Consider the following 23,776-nt stretch of genomic DNA (forward strand, 5'->3'; position numbering starts at 1 on the left):
TACCATCATTTTCCCCTCATTTGAGGATGTGGCAGCCACCACAGTCCCATATCCCTTTTGGCCGTGCCTTCCCCTCCCCACCACACTTCTGCATACAGCAGCCCTGCTGTTCAGCGAAGGAGCAAAAAAGCAGAAATGATTTTCCCATAATGCAAATCATGCGCGATACCTCTCACACTGTCCCCAGCAGTGTTTCCTAAACTGTTCCCTTTTAAGGGCAGGAAACCTCCCATTTGAAATGCTGAGTGAGCCTGCATGAATATCATGAGCAAATGCATGATTTCCACTTGAACTCCTGTAGTGGACTTCATAATGGATTTCCATTATTACTTTCAGGAATTATTAATGGAACAGAGTCTGCAAATATGGGATCCGGACTTAGAGGAGTAAGTCCAGAGAGAGGGCTTCCTCTAATTTACCCCATAATTCTTGCTGTATTCATCGTCTGCCCCTCTTACAGGATAACAAAACTGTCATTTTTTTTTTCTATATTCATTAGATGCCAGGGGCTTCAAAGACATGATCTCTCATTCTCATTTTATTTTATTTTATTTTATTTTAAGATTTTATTTATTTATTCAACAGAGACAGAGACAGCCAGCGAGAGAGGGAACACAAGCAGGGGGAGTGGGAGAGGAAGAAGCAGGCTCATAGTGGAAGAGCCTGATGTGGGGCTCGATCCCGTAACGCCAGGATCACGTCCTGAGCCGAAGGCAGACGCTTAACCGCTGTGCCACCCAGGCGCCCCTCTCATTCTCATTTTAAAACAAATGAAAAAGGCAAGTGTTATTGTCACTTTACAGACACGGACACTGAGGCTAATGGTGCCCCCACCCCTGAACTCTGGTCCATTCTGAGAACTCTCTGCCTCCACCACCTCTCAAGCGTAGTCCCAAATCTCGGCTCCTTACTTCCTTGTCACTTTGCACATTCTCTTTCTCTGTCTGGAGTCCCGTTCCCCTTTTACAGCCAAACATCACTTTTTCTTCAGCATTTGGTTCTGCATTTGCAGGGGAGCCTTCCCGGACCCCTTCTCCCTGCCTCCTTCCCTGGTCCTTCCAGCATTCATTTCTCCACTAGCTCAACACCATGACTAATGGTCTGTATGTTTTAGCTCCTTCTCCCCCACGGCGCGTCGTATCCACACCCAAGATTTTTGCAGTTGTGGGTCAATGAAAACTCATTTGAAGTGGCCTTAAAGAAAACAACAAAAAGTGAGGGGCAGGGGAGTTCTTTGAAGGCACTGAATTTGGGGTAATTGGTTAAACAGCAATAGATAACCAGAACAACGTCTGCCTGAGAAGGTGGTTGTGAGGATTTAATGTATAAAATGCTCAGTAACGGGCTGAACACAGTAACAACTCAATTAATATGGTTAATTAATTTGTAACTATTCATATCTTTCTAACATAGTTGTTTTCTTGGTAATATATAACCTGAGAAGGCGTAATTTCCTACGTTTTTAGAGGTAGGCCATTTAGAATGTAGGTCACTAATCAATCAAATTAAAACAGACGAGCTTCCTTTCATCTCCAACCTCCCTCTGGAAACTTGACAACAAACCTCTTAATGTATGTTATTTGGAATCAGATGGAAGTGCTCACAGTGCAATCTATATGTATAATGCCAGCAAAATCTGAGTTTTTGATGAAGAGTCATCATCACTTGGCCATTTCTGTCCTCAAAACATAAAAAAAATATAAAGAGAAGATACAGGGCCAAAAGTTAACAAAAAGGACTATCAACACCATCATATTTTAAAAATGTGTTTGAGGTCAGATATTTTATGTTCTCCCTATTAATTCTTTCCACACCAGCCAGTCCTCCAGGACAGTAAGTCTCTGGTCTGTGCAGGTCACAGACTAATTCAGCGGAGACAATTCAATCAAAGTCACAATCCATTGGTCAACCAAAGAAAAGCTGTGATTCCCTGTCTCATTAGTCAAATTGTTTCCTTTCTCTCATATTCTTAATTGGAAATTAAATGCAGCTTTTTAAGACATTGACACAAAGTTTAGAAGTGATTAATTCCTGGCTGTATTTGCAGGCCTGTGCACATAAATTTAAGCACACAATGAATACTGCTTAAATTGAAAAAGACTCAATTTAATTTAACACATTTATTGAATTCCCAATATGTGTTAGGTGCTGGTAATATGGTGACAAAACATTGGCCATGAAGTTATCCCAGTTTTCCAATAAATTACACTGAAAATCTATTTAAAATTCAATGCAACAATTTATGCTGTGTCCCAGTGCTTATGTAATTTGGGAGAAGGTATTATGAGGACTTTTAAATTTTTAAATATTTTAAAATATTGCAACAAATACATGTTGAATGAATGAATGTAGTACAAGGTCATTAATTGACTAAAGTTGGTTACAGCATAGATTGTGTCTCTGTTGACACATCCTTTAAAAATCCTATCGAAGTTTAACTTATGATTGTCATCTGATTTGTGGACAGTTGGTACTTCAAAATTGTGTTTGCTGATAAAACTTTGTCCTGGGACTTATTGATGGATTCTTTTTAACACCCTTTCATTTTGCTAAGAGCCCTGAATAAAGCAGCTAAGTAACTCAGTCGTGAGTTTGAGAGCAGGAATATCAACACTTCTATAAGCTTTTAGCTTCTTGGTCATGATGGACACACAGTGTCTTTGGTCATTTTGGTCATTCTAAAAATAGACTCCATTATAAATAGAAATATATGCATGATTCAAAGCTGCCACATAAAATAGAGATCATCTAAACTTAGCCAGTTGCTAAAACCAATGTAATAGGCTTTTTAAAATATAAGAGTGAGAGATTTGCCTGGAAATTCTGAGCTTCCAGGCTTCCTGTTCTCTGCTGACAACGGAGGGGCCCTTGATGCTCCCTTCACCCCAGAAGCCGCTGTGTGATCCATGTGCGGCTCATGCAGGGGGGGATATTTCCACACAACCTCTTCCACGTCATCACTTAGGCCCATGCTTCTGGATCAAGCAACACACACCATGAGGGGTGAAGTTAGCCTGTCCCCCCATTTCTTCCTTTCACTATCTGAAAGTGAAGAATAAAGAAAACCTACCGAAGAATATTCTCTCTCTCTCTTTTTCGCAGAGCAGTTGTTTTCCATACAACGTCTTGAGAGTGTCTGACTTTAAATGAAAGGATCAGACGATAAACAATTATACCTCTGTGACAGGTGTTGGTACAGCCTGTGGCTTCCTCAATCTGAATCTGTCCCCCTGCCCCTTCTCATACTTGTCAGAATCCTTCCAGATTTCCTCAGGCTTCTCGGCTCTTTGGTGGTCTATTTTGACATCTCCTTACCCTTATCTCGAATCATTTTAGTTGATCGGCATTTCCTTGGAAAAGTTGTCTAACAGATCTTTTTAAACTCCTTTAACAACTACCAAGTACTCAGGAAATTATCTTGGTGCGCTGTGAGAGTGACAGTCCCAAGACTTCCAGAAAGAGAATCACCATATGTACATGTTCCCACGCTTGAGTGTCTCCTGCATCAAACTGTACGTGATCTTTAAACCTTTTATTTCAGCTACAAGAAGTCCATCATACAGGAATACAGACTCTGCTGTCTGACCTGTGTTTGAACCCATTTCTGGACCTTAGTAGCAGTGCAATTTTTGAAAAGTCACAACTTCCTCATCTGTGAAGTAGGGAGAATACCATGAATTTTGCAGGGTTGAGGAGGGAGATGAAGTCAATAAGTGTGCCCTGTCCTGCAGCAGGCACAAGGTTGGTGGATCAGGTCCTCCATGAGAATTAGGCCCCTTCCCCCAGCTGCTTCCTCCTGGGAATGGGAGGTGAGTGGAGAGTGTCTGAAATGGCCCGACGCACTCAATCACGCACCTCTCAGCGCTGCTCTGTGGCTCCGTCTCTAAGGGACTCTTTTCTGGTGTGTCCTTTCGTCTTCTTCCAAGCCTCCTCCTGCCACACAGCACACTGTCCGAGTGTCCTCGTCCCGACACCTCAGCTCAGATGCAAACACATCTCCACAACCCTGACCTCTTCCCACAGCTTCCCCTACAAGGGACCTTGTGGAAGGAGAAACCCAAATCAACCAATCAAGACCTCCCTAACACTTTCCAGGAATGAAAAAGTTCGAAAGAAACACCAAACCTCTACAGCAGACGGAAGGATCTGATGGAAAGATTTAGTCTATGCTTGAAGAGCCTAATCTAAATCAAGAGATAATCCAATATTAGAAGGTAGAAAGGATCTTTTAATTCAGAAAAACATTTAGGATTCTGGGAGAGTGGTTTTTTAAAAAGAAATAGCAGAAGCAGAATAGACTGCCCATTTTGTTAGAAAAGAAAAATGATGCAGATGAAAGACACAGAAAAATAGGGCAGAATTAGCAACATTTTTCTCTAGAAAAAGTCATATTAAACCAGCTGATTCTTTTTCTCATCTTGATCCCTTTCTAAAAATTCACATCCTGAAACTGAGGAGAGCCAATTCCATTTGATGCTCCCTTCAAAAAAGTGGAAATTAAGTTCTGAAGTAATGATAGTAGCAAATGTTTGTTGAATGCTTATAATGTTGGGATGTGAAGCACTCCCTTCTAAGTGTTTTATGTGCATCGTGATCATTTTATTACACTCTCACAATGACCATATGAAGCTGGTTAGTATTAGCCCCATCTTACAGATGAGTTAACAGAGGCACGGTGGGGCTGAATACCTTGCTCATGGTCACGTGAGTGTAAATAATGGAGCTAGGACTTGAAGTGAGTAGTTGGGCTCCAGAATCCATGCTGAGCCAGACTGCCACGCACAGTGCCTCGGGGTGTGCCCTCCCCACCCTCCTGGGTGCCAGTCCTTACCCTGGAGCCAGGCAGTTCCTGTGGAGACGGTGCTCCTGGGCCACCATGCCACGCCGCTGCAAGGAAAGCAAGTGTTGATGATATCATGGAGAGCCAATGAGGCAAAGACACTTTCTTTCTGGGGGGACCCACTTGTTTGGAGAAGGGAAGAAAAATGTCAGGACTTGGACATCTCTGAATGCTTGCTTTTTGAGCAGATCGCCTTTTTGAAAAGTGTGTTCTTTATTGTGGAATGCTTTCTGTGGACACAGGATTGAGACAGTGCTTGGAAAGAGAAACAATAAAAGCTCCTGACTGAAAAACATGGAGCTAGTTTGTTCATCCCTGTTGAGCTCTATTGAGCATGCATAATAATTGAAAATAATAATTAATAATATATAATATAATAACTAATTATATAACATTGAATTGATAATATAGCATAATAATAATTAAAATCATAATTGATCATTGAAAACTAGCTGAGGAAAGATTAGGGGAGAGGAGGTAGAAAAAACACTGCATTAAATAGGTAACTGAATTCTAAAATGCTGAAGGTTAAAAGTCTAAAACCAAATTTAAAAGTAATTATATTATGTGGGATTTGACAAATTTCCCAAGCTGGCCAAATAATTTTGAAAGTACCAGTTCCGCTCAATAATACTTATTGATTCCTATACATCAGGTTGCTGTGCTTGATGCTATGAAGATGAGGACAAATCAGTGACACTTGCTTTCCTCAAGCATCATAGCAGAGAGCAGTCAACGTGTCAAAAATGCAAGGCGTGGTACATTTAGGTATGCGAATATAAAACAAAAGCACAATAAAAACAAAAACAAACTTATTTTTAAATATTAAATCAAAAGATGGAGTTAGGGGAGTAAATTATTCTGTTTGTAGCCAGGAAAAGCTTGCTGGATCCTGGCTAGGTTTTGAAGGATGAGTAGTTTACGACACAGGTAAAATGGCAGGGATTGGGTAGGAGAAGAGCATTATGGAGAAATAGAGGAGGGTGAGCCACGCCTGGTGTAGTAGGAAAACATTGTTTTGGATTTGCTAGAAGGAAGAATGTGGGAGGGAGATGGTGGTGGGGACATGAGAAAGCATTTGAGGGGGTGACAGTAAGGCGGAGAAGTTGGCTGGGGGTTACTGTACTAGTTCCAACGAAAGAACAGTTAGACTAAGCTGAGTTCAGAAAAGAAAGGAGAGCAGATTTATTGGAGAAATAATTAGGAACTGATAGTGACAAGGCTTGGAGGTAACTGCAGGACTGAGGGAGAAAGGGAGAACTGAAGGTTATGTCAGAGGTCTTGTGTGCAGGTGACCAGAAGGACGATGGTGCTGGAAGGGTGGCTGAGGCTATCTATGGAGGACAAGGTATGAGAAGTGAGGCTGAGGACCAGGTCCTGCAGAAGAGAAGCCAGGAATAGGTGAAGAGTCCATCTAGAAAGGACTAGGTTTGAGGCAGCGGCTGAGACCTTACAACTGTTCTTTGCCATTGAAACACCTTCTGAAAAATGAAAAAATATGGAGTCCACCGTGGTGGACAGACTGTAAGGAGGCTTCCATGACCTTCAACCCCTAGTGTTCATACCTATGTAATTCTCTCCCTTTGAGTCCAGGCAGGACCTGTGACTTGCTTCTAACCAACAGAATATGGCAACGGTGATGGCTGTCACTCCCAAGACTATGTTATATTATGAAAGACTGTCTTACTAATGGAGTCTACTGGCTGGAGATTCTCCTTGCTGGCTTGATGAAGTCAGTGACCATGTGGAGGGATTGCAAGCAGCCTCTAAGAGTTGAGAATGGCCTCCCTCTGACAGCCAGCAAGAAGTCAGGTCCCTCAGTCCTACAATTGCAAGGAAATGAATTCTACCCAACAGCCTGAATGAGCCTGGAAGTGGATTCTTTCCTAGTCAAGCTTCAGATGAGAATATAGCTCAGTTAACACCTTGATTGCAGGGTTGTGAGACCCAAAGCAGAAGGTCCAACTAAGCCATGCCCAGATTCTTGACCCATGGAAACTATATAATATATGCATGTTGTTTTAATTCACACACTTGGTAGTAATTTGTTACGGTAACAATGGGAAACTAATAGAGTCACACTGCAGGAAGCACCCAGAGTAAAACTCTAAGTACTCTCAAGGGTTTTGAGGACTAGGAGGAAAGCAAGGAAAAAAGGAAAAAGAAGCAGGTCAAGGAGGCCACTGCTGAAGTGGTGGGAGAAGGCTGGCTCAGGGCTGGCTGCCCAGCTGGGGACCCGTGGGGAGCCACATGCAGCCTCTTTCTGGCCTCTCTACCTCTGGGGGCCTTGGGGCTTCTCACAAAATGAAGGCCATCTCGTATGGCCCCTGACATTTGTGCAGGTGGGGAGGAGGGTCCGCATGCTGACATCTGTGCTGTGGGGTGGAGTGTCTACCTCTCAGGGGAAATGCTACATCCCTGCAGGAACAAAAACTAGACCCTGGAACAGCATAGACCTCTCTGCCCGAAGCAGGCCACACCTGTGTCTTTTCTGCATGGCAGACACAGACCACTGGGTCTCCTCTGATTCCAGGCACCCCTTCCTGTTCTCTTTCAGAGCTGTGTAGTTCATGGGTCTACAAGGAAAGAAAACTCCTCTACTCCTTCCTTATCTTTCCCCCCTTCTTGTGCTCAGAACCTATACTACTTTCAACTATTCAGATGCAATTCGGTGCTATTTTAGGTAAAATTTTAGGGGGAACTGAGCCATATTTATTTATTTATTTGTTTGTTTATTTTTTTATAATGATTTTTTATTATATTATGTTAGTCACCATACAGTACATCCCCGGTTTCCGATGTAAGGCTCGATGATTCATTAGTTGTGTATAACACCCAGTGCACCATGCAATAGTGCCCTCCTTACTACCCATCACCGTGAGCCATATTTATACCCAGAAACACACACACACACACAGAGTGCCAGTGCCCATTACGGAATAATTGGGTCCTATCTGTAAGTTATTATGTGAAAGATAATCATTACTTTGCTTAAAACCCTGCCTTGATTGCTTGTTATTATGTGAAAGCACAGTAAGGAAACCCATTTTTGCCAGGAAATGTAAAATGCTTAAAGTCCAAATCTTAGTTACTGACAGCCACTAGCAACCCTCATGGAAGAAAAAGAGCTCTGTCCCAACTCACTTTTTGGTTAAATAAGAATGAAAGCTCCTGTTTATTGGGGGCTTATAAGATGCCAGGCCCTGTGCTAAGTACTTGGTGCACTTTATCTCCTGCAATCCTTACAAGGACACGGAAGAGTAAATATTACCATCTGCAAGTGAGGGAAGGAAGGAGAATCTTGGGCTTGGGCAGGTCAGAGTGAGTGCCCAGCTGGACAGCTCCCAACCCATGCCTCTCTCCACCACACTGGAAGACAGCAGGGTCAACACGACTCCAACAGTGTTCATTCTTCTCTGCCCCAACTTAGATATACAATTCCTGAAGACAGAGTCAAAGGCTACGCGGCCACAAGAAAGCTTTCCTTGGTTTTTAAAAGATCAGAGACTCTGTGCAGCAAGCAGTGTGCATGCAGGCAGAGTCGATCCTGCCTACGGGGAACCAGCTGCCTGCAACCCAGCACCTTCAAGAGTGTCCACCATCAAGGCTCCCCCCGAGACATGGGCCCTCTCCAACCCAGCACTTGTGGACATGGAGGTGGAGGTTGGGCCTGTTGTGTTCTCCTTGGTAAACTCAGCGCTGAGCATAGAGGAGGCCCTCTGGCAATGTTTGTTAAACAACTGAATGAGTAAATGGATGGATAGATACATGAATGGATGGATGGATTGACAGACAGGTGGACAATAAGGAAAGACAAGTGGATTAATGGATGGATGAGTGGATGCAACAAAACCCAGCTCAAGAGAAGGAGAGAAATAAGGCCGGCTCCTTTTAAATCATGCTCCTCATCTCTGGCCAGGGACCCCTGGACATCCCAGACCTAAAATGCAAAATGTCAGTAAGGAATACATGGTTTTCCCCGTTATTGTCTCAAGCCACGTGCTTCCAAGATAAATTTTAAAAGTGAAAGTAAACAAAGAATGTTTATTTTATTAAGCATCAAGTCAAAGAGTCTTTTTAAACATCAGCCAATTAAAAGACAGCTAATATTCCTGTCTTGTTGAATTCTTCAGACAGGGCCTTGAAGACTTAGCCCCTGAATGGGCATGTAGGGAGCTTGCAAAAAGGCACATTTCAAGAAGTAGCACAGAATCTTGCTGTGCTCCTGCCTGAATACTAACAAATTAATAAATTAAGCCAATCCAGGCCTGCAAAATGCCTAGCTAGACATTCAAATACCATGGCTCCAAGCCTCTCAGCCTTATCTGCATTCTGGAAGTGTAACCCGAGCCACTGGCAAGCAGGCTCCCCAGAACTGATCTTTTGATACTGAGATGGCAAATGGGGTAATGACCTCAAACCTGCTCCATGGCTACAGGGCATGCCGTTCTGTGCCCAAAGGAGGGGCACATTTTCCTGCCCTCTTGAATGGAGCTGTGACCGTGTCCTGCCGTGTCTCCTGTCTACCAAATGCATCCCTCAGAGGCCAAAGAAGCTGGTGACCAGAGAAGCAGAGGTCATCATTAGCGAGAAAGGCTTCTTTGTTGTGAAGTCCCTTTGGATAGGGACATCTGCCAAACTGGCCGCATGAAGCTGAGGACCAGCCATGGTGCTCCAGAGGGAAGCAAACAATGATATACACACTTTTTCCACCAGGCTTGATCCTTAGAGAAATCCGTTTCCAGATGTGGCCTTTCATCGGCTTCCTACTGAGAGACCTCAAGGCGCCTAAGCCACGTTCTATACCATATGGATCATCTAACACAAATAGTGTCTAATGACAGTGACTCTCAGTTATCCAGAAGCTATTCATTTAGTGGGTGGGTTAGCCAGAACCTCAGCTCCCTCTTCCCCTCCATGGCTGGCCTGGTTTGTACTGCCATTCAGCTCCTCCCCAGAGGAGGCCCAAACAAGGCTTGGTGGGCTTCCTTCCTGTTGGCATCTGTAGGAGTCTAAAAAGTCAGTGTCAGGAGACCTTATCCCATTACCCATTCCAAACCTCTCATTTTACAGATGAGGAAAATGAGGCACAGACTGGAGAAGTTAGTGGCTGACCTGGATTTCTAGACCAGCATTCTCCCCATCATGCCTAGCTCCAGCTGAAAACATAATTAGGTTAAGAAAGGTTGAAATCAATGGTAACCAGGGTTTGGGGACTCATGTCTTCTTCATTCATCTATTCTTCACTCAGTAACTTCCCATTTCCAATATCAAGTCTGAAGATAGAGGCCTGGGATGGGAACAGAAAATGGATTTCTTCTTGAAGACCAAAGCTGATCAACTGTCAGTAGCTGCCTGGAGACCGATATGGAGGAGGATGTAGAGTGCCATGAGTGATAAGAGATGTCCTTCTTGGACAAAGCAGTGGAGAAATACCACTAGCCACTGACTTGCATGTGAAGACCCACCATAATCTGGCCCCACTTTACTCATCTAACCTCATTTTTCCTCTCTCCCAAACAAGGTCCTCTGCTGGGGTCAGAATCCGGCTCAACCTTCCCACTGAACCACATCTGTCTTTCTTACTCCTGCTCTCTTCTTTTGTGTTTTCCTGTCCTTGATTCTCTCCATTCATCAAATCAAATCACAACACCCATTTCTCTGCAGAGCCTTCTTGACTACCACAGCACACAGATATCAACTGTGTTGTGACAGACCACCCAAACATAAATCACAGTCTTGATCTGGGTGAGTTCCTATGTGCTAGTCTTTTCTCCCCAACTAGCTACGTAAGAATAGTGGAGACACAATCAGTTTTCAATAATTGACAGTAAAATCAAGGTGAATAGCGAATATAGTTTAAAGTTTTAAATGTACGTGTATATTTTATTACAGTTAGACAACAAGTGGGACTTGGGGACTCCCTCTCCTTTGATTCTTTCCTTCTCGTTCATCAGGCACAACCTCCTTCAAAACTCAATCATAGTGACATTCAGACAAAAGCAGCATTTTCTAAAAACCAAACTCAAGTGCATGCCTAAGCAAATCAGTTTGATATAAATTCTTGGCATTTCAATAAGTCAAAGAAAGAGATTTTTAAGCCTCCCAAGTATAGTCTTTACTCAAGCTAAGCAGATGTTAACTGTCATTTCTTCTAGATTTAGTCCTCGGAACTTAGCAAGGAAGTCAGATATAGATAATATTCCTAAAACTTTTTGCTTTAGTTTTTATCCAAAAGTGTTCATAACTTCTTCCCCTTAACACAAACCCACAAGTTTTTCTTACCAAAAAAGAAAACACAACAATTACCACCATATTATTTGGAATAAAAATAATACTAAATTGATGTATTATTTATACAGTGGCCATCTCTGAGAAACTCGGGGATTTGTATGAGAGCTTGGGGGCAATAAAATAAATATTCAGAATCTTTTACCATTATTTAAGACCTCCTCACGTATTTTTCTAATTTCTTTTCAGGTTATACCATCAGTGTTTGCTAACAGAACTGGCTGGTAGATAATCGAAGCCCCTTCCTCTCCATCACCCACCACCTGCCCCAGCAATATTCCTTCATTTCCCACTTTGAGTGACAGTATGGACAGAACCTTTGAGCTATTTTCCTGGCCACAACCTATGCTCCCCTAGATAAGTAGGAAGGTCCCCTCAACCAAATCATACTAAGTCACCCAGCATCTCCACTGCCCCAGGCTTGGGAAAGTTTGCCCCATGTACACTCAGCTTTTTAGGGTTCGAAATCTTTTTTTTTTTTTTAAGCTTATTTATAATTGATGGGTCAGTTCATCCCCTCCATATCATGAAAAGCCAGGGAGAGAAAAGGAAGGCCTCTTGCACTGGGCCAGAAACGGGCAAGCTGACGGAGGGTTTCTCTGCACACACCCACACCCATGGCTCAGGGACACGTGAGGGACTCAGGCTCCCCTCAGGTGGTGGGGCAGGGCACTTTGAAGAGGAGGCCTAGAAGGAAGGACTGTGAGCCCACCTTGCCCCAGAGTCAGAGCTCCTGTGCTTTAGTCTACACCGTGGGACACACTGAAGTTCTGAGTCACCTGATGACATAAAAAAGGCCCTTCTGCTTTTAAAGATGGGAAAACTACTGACCTAATGAATGTCTCATTGCCTTAGAATTCCAGGGTACTGAAGACACCTTTTCACCTTGGGAGTGATAAGATATGGTGGATATAGAAACTAGGAACAAAGATTATTTGGGTCAATTTTTCTCCATAAAATAAAAGAAACTATGAGGGTAAAATTTCAACAAACCTTTGCTAAGAAGTCTAAAAAGAGAGTCTCATAGATTTTTGTTTTTCAAATGACAGAATGTCGGAGACAAACATTTTTGGAACCCATGGAAACTTCTTATCATCCCAGGTAAGAGCACTGAACACAGACAAAAGCCAAAGCAAAAAACCCTCCTAGCTACTATCACCGTCATCTCAAAAAGTCAAAACTTTTTAAAAGGGACTGTTTGCCACAAGAGACATGAGCAGGACATAAACTCAAGAGAGAGGACAGTCCTCTGAAAGAGGCTTATTTCCCTGAAAAGTGCAGCACACGGCCTTATTTTTCTCTCTTGCCAGGGTCAGGTGGATGTGCCATCAGGTCCTCGTTCTTGGAACCTATTGTCCTGGAGGTGGCGGGAGATTCACAGAGGAGGGAGAGGACTGGGGTCACAGAGCCCCACGTGTGTTTCCCAGGCCCTTCTCTCTCTCCTGTGACTGGCTAGAGGGCCTCTGAGTGTCTGAATGTCTGGAGCCTTGCTCGCTCGTTCCGTCAAGTCTGGCCGGAGTCTGGGAGCCAGCGTGGCAGTGTTTGTGGAGCCAAAGTGGAGATTAAGTCATGTTTTAGAGGTGACCTCTGTCCACCCTTTCTGCAGTCACTCCCTCCCCTCCGGGCCTCACTCCCCAGCAATTCCCCACCTAGATGCTTTTGTTCTGGATGAGCCCCTCCCTGCTAACGCAAGACCCAACACGGTCCCGCACACCCACCATCACCTTCCGACCCCCCACCCACCCCCACAGTGGCCTTCTCCTCAAATGGACCTGGTCTTTGTTGTTGTAATTAGATTATCTCTGCCTTAGGGACCTAAGGGACAGTCCCCAGCAGCCCTGGCTGGAAAGGCAGGTCGCATAATCCCTGTTATCAAGAGGCTTGTCATTTAGCATGTAGATCAACTAATTCTTTCGATACCAGGGGAGCAATTGTGCATCTTAATATTGATTTTTTTTGAGATACAATCGCCTACATTCCTGAGTCAGACTCACTTACTGAAGCTAAAAGGTTCCACTTACTATATTATGAAACTACCCCCACCCCCATCACACGCTTCATCCCAATTTAATGTTACAAAATTGGACAAATCTGAAGGGCTTTGTGTTTTTCCACTTGGTCCAATTTCAGAAGGAGCATCTAGTTGAGAAGAAACAGAAAAAATAATTCGGGCTGTTTTAAGACAGCATGTGTGCTTGTGTTTGGGGTAGCGGGTGGGGGCATATTCTGCCATTCCTCACCGCCCACCTGACCAGCGCATGCTTTCTCTACTCCCCAAACTTTGTGGTGTAGTGACATTGGGCTCTTAATTTAATGAAGCCAGCTTATCAGATTTCTATGTTTCAGGATGAATTAGGAAGCTGGGCTTTCAAATTAAGCTGGGGGCATTTTTTTATTACATGCCCTTCCAAGGCAGTAAGAGTCAGAGAAAGAAGAATTTTGAGCTACAGCAGTAAGAAAAAATGCTACCTCCTCAAAGGTCAACAATGCACTCAGATTTGGGACAGGCAGAGGTGTGGATTCTATATTATGAAGGAATATGAGGCAAAGGAAGTAGCAGTCAAGAGCCGGATATAAAATTTGTTCCACTCAGAAGGTTCAGTGTCCTGACATGCAAGGGTGCCTACTGGAGGAAAGCTACCAATAGGGATGGCTCTTTCCACCGCTTAGGATCGGCCATGGGTCTGGCAGTGTTCCAGAGTATGTGCTGTATTTTTACACATATTGTCCCACTTCATTCTCACAGCAAGAGTGTGAGATGTGTTCTGTTAATTATGTCCATCTTACAGATGTAACTACTGAGGCCAAGAAAGATGATAGGAGTTGCTCAAATTCCAGAAGCCAACAAGTAGCAGAGGCAGATTCCAACCAAGGCGGCCTAATTTCTAAACATGCAGGCCTACTGGGAAACTGCTTTTCATGCTTTGCTGGTTGATAAGGGGTGCATTCATTTGTTCCATTATCTATGCATTCATTCTGAGATGATTGCTCATCTTCTGCATCCTAGGTGCCAAGGAGAGAAAAGAATGCACAGTGCAGGGCAGGAGACAGACACAAATAAATAAATGAATAAATAATGTACCATCAAATAAAGTGATGCCTGCTTCCCTTGGGAAAGGAATGAAATTCAGGAGGCATTCTGAAGAGGGGTCTTAAAGATTTCACAGAAGATTTTAGAGTATAAGTGGTTTTGTTTTGAAATTCGTTCAAACAATTAGATGTGCTTGAGAGAGAATGAGAAAAGAAATGAGGTAAGAGATTCTCATTTTAAGTCTGTTCTGTACACAAGCTAATGTTGTCATGTTACTTCCCTTTGTATTTATGTGAAATCTTCTATCTCGTGGGCTTTATGTGCATATTGATGTTTTACTGCTTGCAAAGTGAAATTAAATCTTTAAACAGGAGAGCAAATGTAGCAGATTTCAAAACACTCTCAACAGAGATCTGCACTGTACTGGGGACAAGATACTAATATATGACTTCGTTGTCGTTACTCTGTGCTTAAGAAAGGAAGAGTTATATTTACTTTTTGTTTTGTAATCATAATACAGTGTGTGGTTAAGCACACTTGTAGATTTCTGTCCTAAAACTTCTAACTTTAATTGCATTGTTTTGCTTACCTACCTCTCATGCTATTGAACTGCAAAGTCTTTGTGGAACATAACGTAGGGGCCTAGTTCAGTGTCTGGCCTATAGTAGGCGCTCAAGAAGTGTTTGTTAAAATAGAACATTGACTGCATGAATGAATGAACTAATGCTTGTAAAAATTCTCCTTGAAGTGAATGCTATACCCATTGTACCATGGCCATATCATACTTTTCTGGACAAGTCCTGACTTGAAATATTCTCTTGTCCTCACAACCACCAAAATGGCCATTTTAATATTTGAGCATCATCTATCAGCTTGCTTCTAGTGGCCAAAAACAATTACCATGATCCTTTGTCAGAATCACGGGTCCCACTATCTCACACCATACACAAAAATAAACTCCAAATGGATGAAAGACCTCGATGTGAGACAGGAATCCATCAAAATCCTAGAGGAGAACATAGGCAGCAACCTCTACGACATCGGCCAAAGCAACCTTTTTCATGACACATCCCCAAAGGCAAGAGAAACAAAAGATAAAATGAATTTATGGGACTTCATCAAGATTAATAGTTTCTGCACAGCCAAGGAAACAGTCAGAAAAACTAAGAGGCAGCCCACGGAATGGGAGAATATATTTGCAAATGACACTACAGATAAAGGACTGGTATCCAAGATCTACAAAGAACTTCTCAAACTCAATCCACGAGAAACAAATAAACAAATCAAAAAATGGGCAGAAGATATGAACAGACACTTTTCCAAAGAAGACATACAAATGGCTAACAGACGCATGAAAAAATGTTCAAAATCATTAGCCATCAAGGAAATTCAAATCAAAACCACACTGAGATACCACCTTACGCCAGTTAGAATGGCAAAAATAGACAAGGCAAGAAACAACAATTGTTGGAGAGGATGTGGAGAAAGCGGATCCCTCCTACATTGTTGGTGGGAATGCAAGTTGGTACAGCCACTCTGGAAAACAGTGTGGAGGTCCCTTAAAAAGTTAAAAATTGAGCTCCCCTATGATCCAGCCATTGCACTACTGGGTGTTTACCCCAAAGATACAGACGTAGTGAAGAGAAGGGCCATATGCACCCCAATGTTCATAGCAGCAATGTCCACAATAGCTAAATTCTGGAAGGAGCCGAGATGCCCTTCAACAGATGACTGGATTAAGAAGTTGTGGTCCATATATACAATGGAATATTACTCAGCTATCAGAAAGAATGAGTTCTCAACATTTGCTACAACATGGACGGCACTGGAGGAGATAATGCTAAGTGAAATAAGTCAAGCAGAGAAAGACAACTATCATAAGATTTCTCTCATCTATGGAACCTAAGAACTAGGATGATCGGTAGGGGAAGAAAGGGATAAAGAAAGGGGGGGTAATCAGAAGGGGGAATGAAACATGAGAGACTATGGACTATGAGAAACAAACTGAGGGCCTCAGAGGGGAGGGGAGTGGGGGAATGGGATAGGCTGGTGATGGGTAGAAAGGAGGGCACGTATTGCATGGTGCACTGGGTGTTATACACAACTAATGAATCATCAAGCCTTACATCGGAAACCGGGGATGTACTGTATGGTGACTAACATAATATAATTAAAAAAAAAAAAAGAATCACGGGTCCCATTGTTCCTGTTGGGAAACAAAGCTGCCACAGTAACAAATAAACTATATTCTTGAGCGAGAAGGTAGACACCATTAGGGGGTGTGAAAATGAGGAGCTAGAAGCACAATCCAACAATTTGGGTTCCAATAGGCTTTGGTGTTGTCATTAAGAAAAAAGAGTACTTTACATGACAACATTTATTCATTGATTAGCAAACACTATTAAATGTTCCAAGATCTCATTTCTGCCCTTAGAGATTCCATGTTTTCGTTAATATTTTCCTCAAATAATGAACATGTGTTGATTGTAAGAAATCTTATACAAAGCTTTGGTAAGAATTTGACTGAAAATACTTGTCAGCCTTGTTCATCACATTATATTTGTCAAACATAAATTCTGTCATTTTAGAGGCCCAGACATTGAAGAAAGCATAGCGCAGCAGTAGGAAAGGCGCACTCCAGGCCTGCAGCTGACATCTGTCATATTCTTGCCAGCCCATCAACTTTTAAAAGACCTCCCTTTATTAGCTGACATATCTGTGTCTCCCAGTGTAGAAGTTAGAGCTGAAGTTACTCACCTCCCTTGCAGCTAGAACACAGCATGTGACACAGGCGTCCTCCAATCAGGGACACTTGGAAAAGACTTCTTTCCAGAAGATCCTGTTACAGAAATGGCTTCAAAACAGGCGGAAGAAGTTGGTGCAGTAGAAGCGAATCTCAGGTGCTCGGCAGAGGCAGAGTTAGTGGTCTCCTCGTCAGGCCATTCTCTCTGCAGTGTTTGGGTATTGCTTCCAGAAGCTGAGTTTCCCTCCCTTTCCTCTAGCCCTCCCCCCAATTCTGTGAGTTTCCTCATATCCTTCAATAAATCCTTCTGCTTAAATGCGTATAATGAAATCTGGTTGCTTTGCAGCTAGGAACATGGACTATTACAAAAGATGACATCCAATTATAAAAATGATCTTGACACTCACAGCGAATACATTACCTGGGAAGTCCAGGGTGATCTCTGAGTGTGTCTGCAAGTGTCCAAACAATGGGAAAGAAAGTTAAACTAGTTCAATCAGACCGCAATCCTAGCAATTGTTTGTCAGAATATGGTTAGGATTCATTTGTTGAACATATTGTTATACTTACTCAAACTGTTTGGAAAATAATCCTGAGCTTCCTGTTATTTTTTTTTTAAGATTTTATTTATTTATTTGACAAAGAGACAGCCAGCGAGAGATGGAACACAAGCAGGGAGAGTGGGAGAGAAAGAAGCAGGCTCCCTGCAGAGAAGCCTGATGTGGGGCTTGATCCCAGAACGCCGGGATCACATCCTGAGCCGAAGGCAGCCGCTTAATGACTGCGCTACCCAGGCGCCCCCTGAGCTTCCTGTTATTTAAGAAAATATTGATTTGGAATAAGCAAACGCTTGTTTCCCAACCTGGCTGAATCTGTTTCCCAGCTTTAACACTGGGCTAAGTTCTAGTGTTTTATGCATCTGTAATACCTTTGTATGAGTTTGCTTGGGCTGCTATAACAAAATACCTCAGAGTGGGTGGCTGAGACAATAGAAATTTATTTTCTCACAGTTTTGGAGGCCAGAAGTCCGAGATCCAGTCCAAGATTAGAAGTCAGCAGGTCTGGCTTCTTCTGAAGCCTCTCTCCTTGGCTCGCAGCTGTCCTCCATCTCTCTGAGTCCTTGCATGGTGTTTCCCTTGTGCAGGTGCACATCTTGCACTGATCTCTTCCTAAAAGGACAGCTGCCATATTGGATCAGCACCCACCCATATGAACTCATTTTACCTTAATTACTTCTTTAATGGTCCTATCTCCGAATACAGTCATATTCTGAAGCCCCGGTTGTTAGGATTTCAGCGAATGAACTTGCAGGGGAAGAGGACACAATTTAGCCCATAACACTTGTGTTCATCTAAATTGTTTAAATCTCAGGCTGATTTGGAGACGCTAAGTTCAAAAGTTACCACTACTTCTGTTTAGTTTAACATAAATCTTTACAGTGAAATAATCCATCGATTATTACATAAAAGCTCTGTTTTAGAAAGCAAGGTTAGACCTCTGCTTCCCCACACCCTTCTTCTTCCATCCTTCAAAGTTTACTTTTTAAGTAATTAAAGTAAAAATGTCTAAACAGCTTTTAAAGTCTGATCTTTTCCACAGAGTTGTCCTCATTCTTCAATCCCCCACTAAAATCCTACTTTTACACAAGCTCTCCCCTGATCGTCCCCAGCTGGAGGCGCTTTCTCTCCTTCGGGAGTCTGAGAGTACCAGTTAAAAGGCAGAGATTGGCAGAATGGACAAAAAATATGATGCAACTATATATGCTATCTACAAGAGAGACACTTTAGACTCAAAGACACAAATAGTTGGAACATAGTAGGATGGGAAAAATTATACCATGCAAACACTAACCAAAAGATTGTTGGAGTGGCTATCCTAATATCAGACAAAATGGACTTTAATACAAAATTGTTACCAGAGACAAAGAAGGACATTTCACAATGAATAAAGGATAAATCCATTAAGAAGATATGACAATTACAAACATATAGGCACCTAACAATAGAACCCCAAAATATAGGAGTAAAAACTGTCAAAGTTGAAGGAGAAATAGACAACCCAAAAATAATAGTTGGAGACTTTGAGACCCTACTTTCAATTAAGAATAGAACAACTACGCAGAAGATCAACAAGCAAACAGAAGACTTGAACAACATTACCAAAAAAATGGGCTTAACAGACGTCATTGGAACACTTCAACCATTAACAACAGACTATACGTGCTTCTTAATATATATAGAAAATTCTCCATGAGACACCATATGTTAGGCCATAAAATAAGTCTCAATAAATTTTAAATGATTGAACCACACAAAGTATGTTTTCTGATCTAATGGAATGAAAATACAGAGAAATAACAGGAGGACTTTGGGGAATTAAAAAATATGTGGACATTGACACCCTCCTAAATAACCAGTGAGTCAAAGAAGAAAGCACAAGGGAAATTAGAAAATATTTTGGTTAGTAGTACATTTCGGGTTGCTTTTCCAAAACTAAGCTATTGGGCTAGAAAATTGCCCATCTTATTCATCAAAAGAAAAATCCAGTGGATCATTACTTCCTGGTTATCTGGCAATATGGGAGAATCATAATGAATGAATCAGAATTTCTGTCCTAACAAATCCCTCCAGTTCTGCTTTGATTCCTCATGTCTCCATTTCTTTTATCAATGTGTGGAGGAGAAAAGCCATGAACCAGAAGTGGCAGCTTGCACTTTGAGAATGATTATAACACTTAAAATTTACTGCCTCTGTCAAAAAAGTTTGACGGTAAATACAACATAGTAGTCACAATAAAGTAGAGCAATGATCCATAATCCTATTTTCATGTCTATTATAAAGATTAAATATGTGTCTTATCCAAGACAATCTACATTTATTAATGGACAAGTGTAAACAGTAATATGAGTTTACCTTACAAGAAGGTTTGGGTTTCACACTTGCATTCTATGGTAAGGATCCAGACTCATTCAGCTCTGAAAACTCCGGGTCTTTCCTAAAATAACAATGATTACCCTTCAGGAAAGAATCACCAACAAAGTCTACACTTAGGAAGGTACGAATTGTCTTCTACACTGCACACATGTTTCACTTTTAGACCTGATATATCAACACCATAGATGGATATTTTGATGAATTATACAGGCTTATCAAGTTCTTTGATGATCTTGGATGAAAAAGTAAAGCAATTCAAAGATTCAGTCTGGACTAAATACTGTAGCCTAATAGATCAAAAAGCCTGCAGGAAACCAAGCTGTGGAAAAGTAATAATGTAAATAAAAATGTGATTTCAATCCCTGCTTGGCGACTGTCCTCGCTCTGGCCACCAAGGCTCGGTGCCATCAGATGCATTAATGCTGAGACACTGGTCACTCATGGGGGGAGGGGAGATGGTGAAAGCTTTTGTGCCAGTACATCAGAGGGGAACTGCTTATGAGCCTGAAGTGCATTCGGCTGATGCATCAGACATCAGTTACTGAAGAAGCAGAGGTGATGAACTTCCTTTAGCATTGCCCTGACCTAAGGGGATAAACGCATGCCAATGTGCTGAGTTACTTCAACAATGCAAATGACATCCAATGTCAAAATGCCACAGGGCTGCACCGTATTCCAAGGCTCGGACTGGGTTTCCAGGAGACTAACTTAAGGTGATGGGATTTCTGAAGCATTTGCAGAGATCGCAGCCCTCCCCTAGCCCGCACCCTCACCACTCTCATTGTTGGAAGAGCAGAGTAACATTTGTCCTGGGAAACAATGATGGATGATCCCCAAAGCCCAATGCATTTAAACAGTGCTGGTGTCACAGGCTGGGCTGGTGACAGAGCAAGGTATGGGAGGGAACCGAGAAGACATTGGCAAGGAATTTCTGTTCTCCTGTTCTCTCTTCCTATTCTCCTGCTAAGCCATTTTCAACTGCTGACGCCCCAGAGGGTTTAGGACTTTGGCTGGAGAAAGCATGGGAATGAGCATCTGAAATCTAGGATTCCAAGCCCTTTGTTCAGAGTTGGAGATCTTCCTAGAGCAGGGAACTTTAATAGCATTGGATCAAGAGCTAGGGCACTGGAGTCAGACAACCTCGTTTCAGATTCTGATTTGTCACTTAATGGCTGTGCAAACTTGTCAAAGTTGCTTAACTTCTCTGAGTCTAGTTCCCTCATTACAAAGAGGACTTAATAATAATATCTATCAGAATTAATGAGGATTAGGTTGATCTGCAAGTACCAGGAAACCTAAGATAACAGTGGTTTTAATGAGACAGAAGCCTATTTCTCTCCCGTATAACACAGCAGTGCAGGCCTGCTATGGAGACCCCACACAATGAAGCAGGTGGTCTTCCACCTAGTTGCTCCACAATCTTCAATGGTGGTTTCCATTCTAGCCCAAGATGCATCTTGGATTGCAGCCCCAGTCCTCACACTCATATTCCACACAGAAGTAGCAGCCCAGGAAAGAAGAGAATGGCCTTCCCCTTTATAGACATGGCCCCTAACTTTCTTTTGTCCTGAACAACCATGGCCACACCTGGCTGCAAGACAGCCTTGGAAATGTGGTCTTTACTCTGGATGGTCACGTGCCCCGCTGCAATTAGGAAAGTCTGCTACTGAGAGGAAAGAATGACAGTGAGGGACACACAGGATCTCTGCTCCCCAACCTATCAGGCTATTGTGAGGATTCAGGTCATTCTGGTAAAGGGCTCTGCACAGAGGCCAAGCCAGAGGAAGTGCCCCCTGAATGGCTGGGCCCTGCAGCCATCCTTCACTCCACTCAGAGCACCAGTGTTTGGTCCTAGGGTGCCAGGAGGGAGTGGCAGCTGCTGGATGGCAGGTGGAACAGGACAGGTAGGGATGTTGTTTGTGGAGCATGAGGGGTACAGAGGGCTCTCAGGGAGCAGGGCCTCCCTGACTTCAGGGGCAAAATTTAGGGATGGGGGGTGCCAAAGAATCAGCATTCAAAAAAGTAATGTTTTAATGCAATATTTTAAAAGCCAAACAAATGCAAAAAATCCACAATAAACAAAATAGCAAAAATGTAAGTAAATATGGGATCCAACACCACACTTGTACAACTCACCTCACCTGCTTTACCCTGATCCCTGATCAGGGCCTATCCCTCCTTTTGTCAGGCCTGCGAGAATCCCATAGGGTTTAAGGAGGATCACTATAAAACCCAGGAGATGTATCTGCAATAATAGGATCCCATAAAATATAAAACCTCTAAGGCATATGGATATCTTTATTCCATACATTAGCTGTAAAGAAAAAAAATACTTTTTTTTTAATTGAAAAAATCCGTACCACCTAAATCACAAGAAAATTAAAAACATTTAAAATTGTACCACTAAGACAGTACCTTAATTAATATTTTAATGTCGATCTTTCCAACTTTCTAAAAACGGTATACATAAACTTCTTTCATTTAAAATTGAACCATTCAGTATATACTATAACTTGCATTTTCACTTGACAATATTTCTGTACTATTACATATTTTTCTTATGGGTCAGCCCATTGTGTGTGTATACCAAAGTAGATTGTTTCCAACTTTTCTACTCTTGTAAATAGCTCTGCAATAAATATCTTTGTAGTTAAGTTGTGTTTGCATTTATCTCTTTATTCACTTGGTATAACTTCCTAGAGGGAGAATTGCTAGTCATCCTTGTTAAGATTGCCAAATAGCCTTCCGGAAAGTTTCTACCAATTTATACTCCTCTCAGAAGCATATGAGAGTACATGTTTCCCATACTCTTGACAACATTGAATATAACCAATTTTTTAACATCTCTACTGATGTAAAGAGTGAAAAATTAAAACATTTTATTCATATTTCTGTAATTGCTAATAGAAGTGAAGATCTTTTCATGTTTTATCAGTATTTGCATTTTTAAAAATAAATTATCTGAGGAGGTAAGCTCTGTCATAGCAGGGAACTGTGTTTGCTTGTTCATTTGAGTTTTCCAAGCACCTACAACAGTGCCTGGCAAAGAATAAGTGCTCGGTCAATATTTGTTGAATGAAGGAAAGTGTCTAAAAATTTGCAAGTGTACTTTATCAAAGGAATTAATACTTAAGATGGGTTTCAAATATTTTTCTCAGTTTATCATGTGCCTGCCAGTTTTATTTATCGTGTTCTCTGCTATGTAAGACGTTTTATTAAAATCAAATTAATCAACGTTTTCCTTCATGTTTTCTCTCTTTGTGTCAAGATATTACATACACCTAGACTGTGTGTGTGTGTGTACATGTGTGTGTTTGTACACACCTTTCCTGACTCTTTCATTTTTTTGGTTCTTTTTTTTTAAGATTTTATTTATTTATTTGAGAGAGAGAGCAAGCAGGAGCAGGGGGAGGGGCAGAGGGAGAGGGAGGAGGAGACTCCCCACTGAGCAGGGAGCCTGACATGGGGCTGGATCCCAGGACCCTGGGATCATGACCTGAGCAGATGCTTAACTGACGGAGCCACCCAGGTGCCCCATACTTTTTTCTGTTTTAAAATCATATGGACCTATTTTACTCTACAGCATATTGATTTTTCTTAGTTTTTCCAGGTAGGTGATTATCTTCTGCAAAAAATACCTTTTCCTCTCTACCAGTGTTTATGCCTCTCATTTAATTTTCTTACCTTACTGCCTTTCTTTAAATTCCAGAAAAATGCTTAATAATAATGGTTACAGTAGGCATCTTTTTTTTATAATAATTTTTTATTATATGACAGTAGGCATCTTTATCTTGTTTTCTGACTTGAATGGAAATTCTTCTTATTTTTATGCTATTATTTTCAAGATATTAATTTCAGGATGCTTACTTAAGTTAAAATTTTTTAATTTCCCTTTAAGAGGATTTTTGAAAAATCAGGAATAGATTTCAGATTTTATA

At 41.9% G+C, this 23,776-nt stretch overlaps 1 long non-coding RNA gene across 1 annotated transcript; it reads right to left on the reverse strand.

Moving 5' to 3' along the window:
* Positions 1-4,787: 4,787 nt before the first annotated feature.
* On the reverse strand, positions 4,788-22,124 carry LOC130542105 (uncharacterized). Its single transcript, XR_008956414.1, has 3 exons — positions 19,818-22,124; positions 16,920-18,074; positions 4,788-4,887 (listed from the first exon to the last, which is right to left on the reverse strand). It is a non-coding gene; the product is annotated as an uncharacterized LOC130542105 (long non-coding RNA).
* Between the last annotated feature and the right edge of the window lie 1,652 nt (positions 22,125-23,776).

This window comes from Ursus arctos, unplaced genomic scaffold (genome assembly GCF_023065955.2).
Source record: "Ursus arctos isolate Adak ecotype North America unplaced genomic scaffold, UrsArc2.0 scaffold_3, whole genome shotgun sequence".
Lineage (NCBI taxonomy): Eukaryota > Metazoa > Chordata > Mammalia > Carnivora > Ursidae > Ursus > Ursus arctos.